Consider the following 10,000-nt stretch of genomic DNA (forward strand, 5'->3'; position numbering starts at 1 on the left):
CTTGTTGCTTTAAGGACTTGCATTAAATCATCAAGAAATGTCACCAGCACACCAAAAATCCTTTCAGGATAACCATGTGTTCATTTAATAAGAACCATGTCAAGTAAAAACAAGCCCTTTTGGGGCCACGCAGGGTCCCTTCATCAGGCTTAACATTGACGATGATAAAGGGATCCTGTGTGGCATCAAAAGCACTTGTTTTTACTTGACATGGTTCTTATTAAATGAACACATGGTTATCCTGAAAGGATTTTTGGTGTGCTGGTGACATTTCTTCAATAGATTCCTGTAACCAGCGTTGCCATCCGCAGTCACTACAAGCACCCTCCCCTGTCATTCGGGCATCCGGTAAGGAGTGCAACAAGTTTATTTCTATATTCTTACCTTAAATGATGCCTCTTGATCCGATCATCTTCTTCTTTCCAGTAGTTTACAGCAATCCCTCCAGCGCCGGTGCCGGTCTCTGATCCAGCACTGACAGCTGTCTCTTCCTGTCACACAAATTCTATGCCTGTGCACGCTGCCGACTGTGTGCTTTGACTTACACTTTGTCTCTCTTCTTCTCCCAGCTGAAGATCTCTACTGCGCATGTGCCCACCCCATGATCCTTCACGGCCGATCGAGAATCTTCAGACGGGTGCAAGCGCTGGAGACACAGGTAAGTTCTTGCTAGCAGTAGATATATGGAAAAAAACAAACCAAAAGTTTAATTGTACTTTAAGACCTGCAAGAGAACCCAGAAACTCTAAATAGTAGCCAGCCAGAGGAAACCCTTTTAAAACACAAGGAGCTCCCAGGAAAGAGTGCCAACCATTTACCCAAGTGCTGTCTTTCACTTTCTATTGCATGCAGCTAAAGCAGGCTACAAGATCAGAAGTTACAAAATGTAAATAAGAACCAGCTGAAGGACTAAGATTATACCTGCCGACAATATCTAATATCACCTTCTTTATATTGGGTTTTAACAGGACATATGGTAGTGGTGACATGTTTACAGATGAGAAGAAAATGGGATGAGACACAATATCGATAAACACTAGGGCTGCAACATCACCACCTGAAATGACATTAAAAAGATCTATAACTTCAGCTATGAATGGCCCAGTGACGTACACAGATAGAATATTTAAAAAAAAGATGAATGGCACAGGTCTGGCAAAGCAGCCTGCTCTCCAATCTCTGAAGGCAGCGTTATGTCAATAATGGACACTACAAGCTGGGAGCGGGGAGGGGGATGACACAGACGCCCAGTGCTTAGCAACCAAACCTTTCTACCTAAATACTTCTTTTTATGAAAGTCACGACTGACTCCTAAGACAGATAACATCATGTGGAGTAATCATGTTTTCTCACTGTAGCCCAAACTTCACATCAATAAAAGCAGCACGCCCTTATCCACTTCAGAAATCACTTTCATCCTTGGCGAAATAGAATTATGTTATTATAGGCTGCAAAAAGCATTGCTCAAATGTCATGCAGCGTAAACAAATCTGGAGCCAGAACTGGCCAGTGTGCAATAATGCATCATCTGCTGTATAACTTAAATGTAAACATATAATACAATGCAAACGTTGACCACTGGTATAGGAATGCAATTTAAAGCTGGCCGTACACTGTAATATTTTCCTCTTTCAACCCACAGGCTGAATGAAGAAAATATAAGAGATCAGACACAGGAATCTCCCGCTGTTTTCATTGTATTTCTGCTTCATTGTACTTCATTCTGCAGCCGCTGGCAGAATACCCGAACAGAGCTAGCAGCTGATTGGGTGGGTTAGTTCGAAGATTTTCCAACCGGTTTCTTCGATCAGCTGATCAAGGGATACTAGCTGGAAGGGTACCGACAGCAGCACCCAATTTCGGTCGGTTCATCAAGAACCAGGTGAAATTTGTATACAGTTTGGCCAGCGTAAGGCTAGTCATACACTGTTAGATTTCTTGTTTAGCCTGCAGGGGTGAACAGCATGGACACATGAATCTTCCTTGAATTGTATTGAATTTGCTATTCTATTGTATTTAGAAAGCCGGCACCTGCCTCTGCCTCAACACACAAAGAAGGATTGCATTTGATTGGATGCAGTCCCTAATGGGACTAGAATTTTCACCTGGCTCAGTCAATCTCAGTCAACTGACTAGTCGAGGCGGGTGGTGTGCACAGTGTATGGATAGGATAATTCCGAGAAAAGTAGGACAAAAAAACATTGATGAAAAAACAGGAAATACAGCCATTGTGGGAAGCTTTAGAAGGGCTTTGCCTGACAGCTAATGCAGTCTATCTGTCAGATTTGCAATCTGCTATGAACCCCTTGGGGCTGTTATTACCTTTGCACCTACTGTGATCTGCAGCATCATTAGGTTAGCATGTCGCCATTACACACTCATTATCACTATGCAGACAAATGGTTATAACAAGACCATTATTCCTAATTTTTAAGGAGTCCTTAGTGACTGGTAGGGTACCATGTGATTGGCGGAGGGCTACGGTAGTTCCAATATTCAAAAAGGGGGCTAGATGCCAACCAGGGAACTATAGGCCGGTCAGTCTAAGAAGGTATAATTAAGGACTAATTAATGTTAGAAGGTATAATTAAGGACTATTTGGTCAAATTTGTTAAGGATAACGGCATAGTTAATGACAATCAGCATGGATTCAGGAAAGACCGTTCCTGCCTGACTAACTTTTTATGAGGGGGTAAGCAGAGATATGGATGGAGGGAAGCCGGTAGATGTGGTATATTTGGATTTCTCAAAGGCATTTGATACGGTACGGTGATAGAGAACTGGCTATGGGAACGTGTCCAGAGAGTATCTGTACTCGGGACAGAAGAGAGACTCTGCGGCCGGGGGGAGGACGGAGTCTGGAGCCAGCATGGAGAGATGTAGGTGCGTGGGGAGAACCGGCAGGCTGCAAACTTATTACAAGTGATCTCGGCGACATCGCTGAAATCACTTGTAAACGTAAAATCGGCTTCCCCACACTACATTTAGCCCTCCTTGTGCAAAGCAGGACTAAATGTAGAAAGTGCAACTTACCGCCCGGCGCCCCGAACTGTATGTTCCGGGCGGCGGGGGATTTCACACTGCTGCCACCCCTCTGCGCCCTGCCGCCCCGAGGCCGGGCCTCGGTGGCCTTGTTGGGAATCCGGGCCTGTATTCAGGCAGTCCCTGGGTTACGAACAAGATAGGGTCTGTAGGTTTGTTCTTAAGTTGAATTTGTATGTAAGTTGGAACAGGTACATTTTTTTAAGTGTAACTCAAGCTACAATTTTTTTTCCGTTTTGGATAACATAGGGAAGGGTTACCCCCTGTAACGTTTGTTTTGCTGAGTGTCCCCCTATTCAGAAGATTTCACCTCACTTTCTGTCCCTGTGACAATTTGTATTTTGAAAATTTTGGGTTGTCGTGGAAACAAGGATTGGTAATAAAACTTCAGTGGAGACACCTCCCATGATAACTCTTAAGGTGCCCATACACCTGCTGATTATCGTACGATAATCGCGGGAAATCCCACGACCACATGATAATCGGCAGGTGTATGGAAGGCGTGCGACCGTTTCTACTGTATGGTCACACGTCTTTTGTCTCCCGAGCAGGCTGGAAAACCGACCGAGAATCGTACGATTGTCGGCGGGTTAGTGGCGTTCTCGGGAAACAAATGCCGCATGGGCCTGTGTGCGCAAGCGCACATGTCTGTGCGGCACTTGAGTCATCGGAAGCCCGCCCCTCAGCGGGAGGAGCTTTCGATAATCGCAAGTACGATCTGCCTGTCCAAGATGGGCAGATCGTACAAGCTTTTAATTACTTTACAACCATCGCACGATGAAAGTCGTGCGATGGTTGTAAAGTGTATTGCCAGCTTAACAGGGGTGAATTTCATTTCCTAGGGGTAGATTTCCTCTCACTTCCTGTTGTCTCAAGGACAAGAAGTGAGAATAAATCTTTCTAATGAGGATACAGACATCAATAAAAACCTGACAGTGACCCGGAAGAGGCGGGCACCCCTCGTCTGCATGCCTAACAAGAGCCAACTTCCTGTAATGTACGTATAGTACTACGAACCAGACCCAAAAAGGCGGCCACTCCTCGTCGGCACGTGCGCGGTAGCATGACAACTACTGAAATGCTGCACGGTACACTTTAGCTACAGCCTGGGACCCCCTGCTGTAGAGTAATAGCCTCCGTTTGTACGTAGGGGTCGTATGTTTGTACGTAGGGGTCGTAAGTCGGATGTTTGTAACTCGGGGACTGCTGTGTATATATATATGTTTATTTATTTTTGTCCGTGACTGACTACAGATTCATCTTTATGCAAAATCATATAGAGATAACAGACTGAGCTCCAGTGGCAGTCTTGGGTGTCCCAGACATATGAAAGCTCATTTGGAAATGAGATACTTTTATCAGCTGAGCAAAGCAGTATCCAAAACGGGTTAAAAAAAAGGGAAGTCCAAAGCTCCAAATATATACCACATCTGCAAGTTTCACTGTAGTCACATTGTGTAAGACGTCATCCACACAAGTCTGGTATCTATCACCTTTAAACACAGCACTCGGTAAACAAGGATCAGAACTGAGGAAGATTCAGTGACAGCATTAGACAAATTCACCTGAACTTATTGGTTTTATTAGAGGACATGTCATACTCATGGCTGACTAAAATAGAAGTATAAACAATTCATGAGATTAGAATGGATGAATATTATGTAGTTTAGTTAGGCCTTGTTCACACCAAGCACGGAGCAGAGCAGAGCAGTTGCAGACCGGATCAAAACTGCGTCCAATGTATTCCTATGGTATTTTTTGCTCCAGTTCACATTGCAGCGTGCAGTTCCAGAGCAGGTGAAAAAACTGCAGCAGGCCCTATTTTACCTGCTCTGGATCTGCAAACGCATCAAAAATGCATGCAAATGCCTGGAATGCACTGAAAGCCCATGTTAAACTAAAAAAAATAATAATATATATATATTTTTTTAACCAAAAACGGCCCGGAACGCATCAAAAACACGGCAAAAACACGGCACAACCGACTGCACTGCGTGTGCAGAAACCTGAGCGGATCTGCTCTGCATTTGGTGTGAACAAGGCCTTAGTGGTTTCTTTCTCTCTGCAGTTCACCTTCAAGCACAACATCTCTTTAACCACTTGCTGACCGTGGTGTTACACCCCCTTCCTGTCCTGGCCATTTTTCAGTATTCAGCGCTGAGGTACTTTGACTGACATTTATTCCATCATGTACCTCACAACCAAATTAATTTTATATCATTATTTTGGGACACATAGAGCGTTCTTTTTGGTGGCATTTCATCACCACTGGGGTTCTAATGTTTTACTTTATAAAGAAATAACTACTAAACATTTTTTTTTTTAAATGTTAGGGTATGAAATATTTTTTATTAGCCAGCTTTGGGTAAAATATAGAAAATGGGGTCACGTCGGGAAAATAGACACCAAACATGTCAAGCCTTAAAATTGCGTGCACCCGTGAAATCGCAGAAAACTACCATTCCAAAAATTGGTCATAGGCAACGCTTTAAAAGCTTTGAGCCCTCATCAGTTCTGGTGTTAACAGTGATTGATGGCCCTAAAATTATTGCTTTCACTCCAACTTTGCCGTAAAATGTAACATGTGCCGCACAATCATTATTTTTGCACATAAGCATACCCGACGCATGTTTGCATTTGTATGTATGTGGGGGCAGGGAACTTTATAGTTTTTGTGTTTTCTTTTTATATTTTATGACTTTTTTCTAACTTTATTGGTATCATATTGGGGGCTAACAAGTCACAGCTAAAGTGCTGGAGGCAGTAAATGTGCCATTCACCAAGCATTTACTGCAGGTGCATCTTCCTGCTGAATGTGTTTTTAATTACAGTGACTCATTAATCTGAACTGAGGCCAGGTACACACCATTTTGGAGACCAAATCTGGATCTGCATTGCGTTTTGGCGCGATTCGGAGGTGTTTTTTTTCTTAGCTCAAAATTGGCTTTCAGGTGCGGTCCAGTGTGTCTGCATGCATTTACAAGCATTCCAGTGCATTCCAGACCAAAGAAAATGAGACAAGTAGTATTTTTTTTGTCTGGACCAGAATGGACTGCGCTGGTGTGAACAGAGCCAAGAAATACCATAGGTATACATAGGGATGCTTTTTTGGTCCAGGAACAAACTGTTCTGGACATGGTGTGAATAAGCCCTGAATGTTTGATGAACGTCACATTCAGGTCTATTCACACTTTGGTGCCCTGTTGTGTTTTTTCACACGTTAACACAAGTTGAATGAGGGCCAGTTAACACCACAAAGTGTGTGTTCCAGGGCCTTCAGCCTCTGGAATGCACTGGAACGCAAACCAGCCGGCTCCAGAGGTGGAAGGGGGCGTGGCAGTGCATTGAAGTCAATGGCATCGCAGCCACGCCCCTAGCACACAGTGCGATTGCAAGCACTATTTTTGCAGATCACACTTAATGTGCTTAATGTGCCACGCGATAGGGTGCCAACGATCGTACTGCGGGTGGGGGGTGTGGCTGCGATGCCATTGACTTCAATGCACCGCCGCATCCCATCCCACTCCTGAACGCAGGGAGGCGGCTGGTTTGCATTCCAGAGGCCGAACGCTCTGGAAGGCACAATTTGTGGTGTGAACCAGCCCTTAAGGAGGACTATTCAAATGGGCTGACAATACACCAAAATGTTCAAAACAAAGGACATGCACCATTTTTTAGCAACACAGTAACGAAAATGTTTACCAGCAAGAGAGATGTCAGTGTATATTTAGCATTAAAAAAATAGATATAAGGAATTGGGAATATTAGGAGCACATCAACATTGTTTTTACAATAACTGAATCTTTTATCATGGCCCACAGAGTATATCATCGTGTCATAACTTTCTGTCAGTTATTTGGAAACCTTTGTAGAAAACACTAGAGGTATAGTATACAAATGATACGCTATGAATATATTATAAACATGAAGCACAACCTACTGGTTATTTCTCATTACTGCAAATGACGCATCTAGCAACTGATACTGATAAACGAGCTTTTCAATCAAAAAGGAAATTGCACTTATGAAGAAAATATATACTATTATATAAACAAATGAAAATGTTAGAAACAAGCAGTTCCCAGTCTAGCAAACTGGCAGTTATTTCATTTGCTTAAAGAGATTATATTTCTGTGTGTGCTTGAGATATATATATATATATAACGTACAATCGCGGGATTTCCCGCGATTATCGTAAGGTGTGTGGGGACCTTTAAGAGCATGGAGGAGATTCCAGGATACAGGCAGTTACTCTAGGAGAGCTGGACAGGGCCGTAGAAGGTCCTTAACCCATCAGCAGGACCGGTATCTGCTCCTTTGTGCAAGGAGGAACAGGATGAGCACTGCCAGAGCCCTACAAAATGACCTCCAGCAGGCCACTGGTGTGAATGTCTCTGATCAAACAATCAGAAACAGACATCCTCTAGTGGGCTCTCTGCTCACTGCCCGGCACCGTGGAGATTGATTGGCATTTGCCATCGAGCACCAGAATTGGCAGGTCCGCCACTGGCACCCGGTGCTTTTCACAGATGAGAGCAGGATCACCCTGAGCACATGTGACAGATTTGAAAGGGTCTGGAGAAGTCGTGGAGAACGTTATGTTGCCTGTAACATCGTTCAGCATGACCGATTTGGTGGTGGGTCAGTGATTGTCTGGGGAGGCATATCCATGGAGAGGTGCACAGACCTCTACAGGCTATACAATGGCACCCTGACTGCCATTAGCTATTGGGATGAAATCCTTGGACCCATTGTCAGACCCTAAGCTGGTGCAGTGGGTCCTAGGTCCCTCCAGGTGCATGACAATGCCCGACCTCATGTGGCGAGAGTATGCAGCCATTTCCCTGACAATGAAGGAATTGATACCACTGAATGGCCCCCACGCTCACTTGACCTGAATCCAATAGAACACCTCTGGGACATTATGTCTCAGTCCATCCGATGCCGCCAGGTTGCACCTCAGTCTGTTCAGGAGCTCAGTAATGCCCTGGTCCAGATCTGGGAGGAGATACCCCAGGACACCACGATGTGGCATCCTTTCATTCCTAACACATTACCTAGTCCAGTATACAGTAGATATCCGGCATGATATTTTTCCCCATTGAGATCTGATGTGTTTTCAAAGTGTTCCTTTAATTTTTTTGAGCAGTTTAAAAAAAAACGAGAGAGACTGATGAATGAGTCTTGCTGCGTTATGATGAAGTCTCTCTATTCCAGTACTAGTTGATGGAAAAAGGGCACCGGTGTAAAATTTGTCATACTGCGTGGTGGTCGAGCCTGCCGGCGTGACCAATAGACCCGCGGGCCTGGGCGGCACCCCTGCCTCAGCCACGGCAGGCGTAGGACACCAGTCAGCCGTGTGGGCAGAGGACTGGCAAATCGTACATACGGGAGATTTGAGGCCAGCGAAGTGCCTACAGAATAGCTCCGTGTTGACCCTGCCCCAATCCACCACGAACTGATACTGGGACAACGCTGCCACAGCTCTGGCCAAAAATGCCCGGTGATAGTCGTAGTACGCGTACCCACCGTATTTGTATGCCAAATCAATCACAATGTGTAAGTAAGCATCCAACTCCTCCCTCCTCAGGGGCTTAATGGAGCAGACCACATCCCGATAAATCCCGAACGCTAGAACGAATTCGGGAATCGACAACTTGCGGTTAAGGCGGGGGTCCCTGGCCTTCAGGACAACCGAGACCTCGCCACAAGCGAACGACTTGTTGTCAGTGACATCATGTGCAGCAATGAGCAGATGCCAAGTTAACGTCTTTGCCCTCCAAAATGTCTTTCTTCAGACTGCTAAGGACAAAATGAGCAGGGATGACGTGAGGAGGGTAGACTGCCATACCTGACGCACTGGGCACCACCGTGTCGACGGTACCAGGCGCACACGCCGCAGTACCGGGCAACACCAGAGGCACCGCCACCGGCACAGCGGTCGTCAGTCTCTCCAAATCCTCGGTCCTGTGCTGCAGGTCATGAACAGAAGTGGTTAACGTGTTCAGGGAGGCATGAATCTGCGTCAAAGACGTCACCACCGTCTGCAGTGACACCTGGCTCGTGGTATCACTAGCAGTATACAGGGGGAACAACAACCTAAAAAGTTCCGCCTTCCTGGCCGTGGCCAAGAAGGGGATGCCCCTCCTCTGCAGCTCCGCGATGATCTTGGGTATCGTCCATGCCCTGAGAGACGGGACGCTGCCGTGCTCCGAGCCCCTAGCTGGAGTTGCCGGGAGAGAAGTGAATTCCAAAACACTGGAACTGCAACGAGATGAGACCTGCGTGAAGGACTGAGCCCACCTGTGAAGCAACAGGCATAACCATGTACTCAGCGACCAACCCCCCTATCGTATACGTATGAAGATGAAGGATGCGTGACGTATGACTGAGACCGAGGAGCTACTTCATGTGACAATCCTCAGAGCCTCCGTAAAGCAGTGCATGCGAGCATATGTAAATGTCCAGTCACTAGCACCTGCTACAGCCAACCCCTTATAAACGTATAGTGCGTAGGCGGTGGGCCGATAAGGCGCCCCGAACCGCATGCGATAGGCAGATCGGCGCGGAGCCCGTGCCTCGTACCCCCCAAGTGATCCGACGTACGTAGGTGGACAGCTCCGTAAGCCGACAAGTAAGCCGACCACCCCCAATAAACCATCAGTACAATTCGGCGTCAAATCCCATGCCTGTCCCCAACCCCCCCCCTCGGGAAGGTGACCCCCCACAGTAAGGTTCACCACCCTGCACCTATGCCACGACACCCAACCTGACTAGAGAGTACAGCCACAGAACTGTGAGTCAGGGAAAGATTAACAGGTGAATATGCATCAACACAGCATTGCAAACGTCCTGCGCCCCCTGCTGGCACGTTCCGGAAATGCGATAAGCAGACTATGACCCTGAGTGCCACCCGTACCGACAGGAGATCACCGCGGCCGATGAGCACCGCCCCCCC

This window comes from Nanorana parkeri, unplaced genomic scaffold, assembly GCF_000935625.1.
Source record: "Nanorana parkeri isolate BGI_ZX_2015 unplaced genomic scaffold, ASM93562v1 scaffold431, whole genome shotgun sequence".
Classification (NCBI taxonomy): domain Eukaryota; kingdom Metazoa; phylum Chordata; class Amphibia; order Anura; family Dicroglossidae; genus Nanorana; species Nanorana parkeri.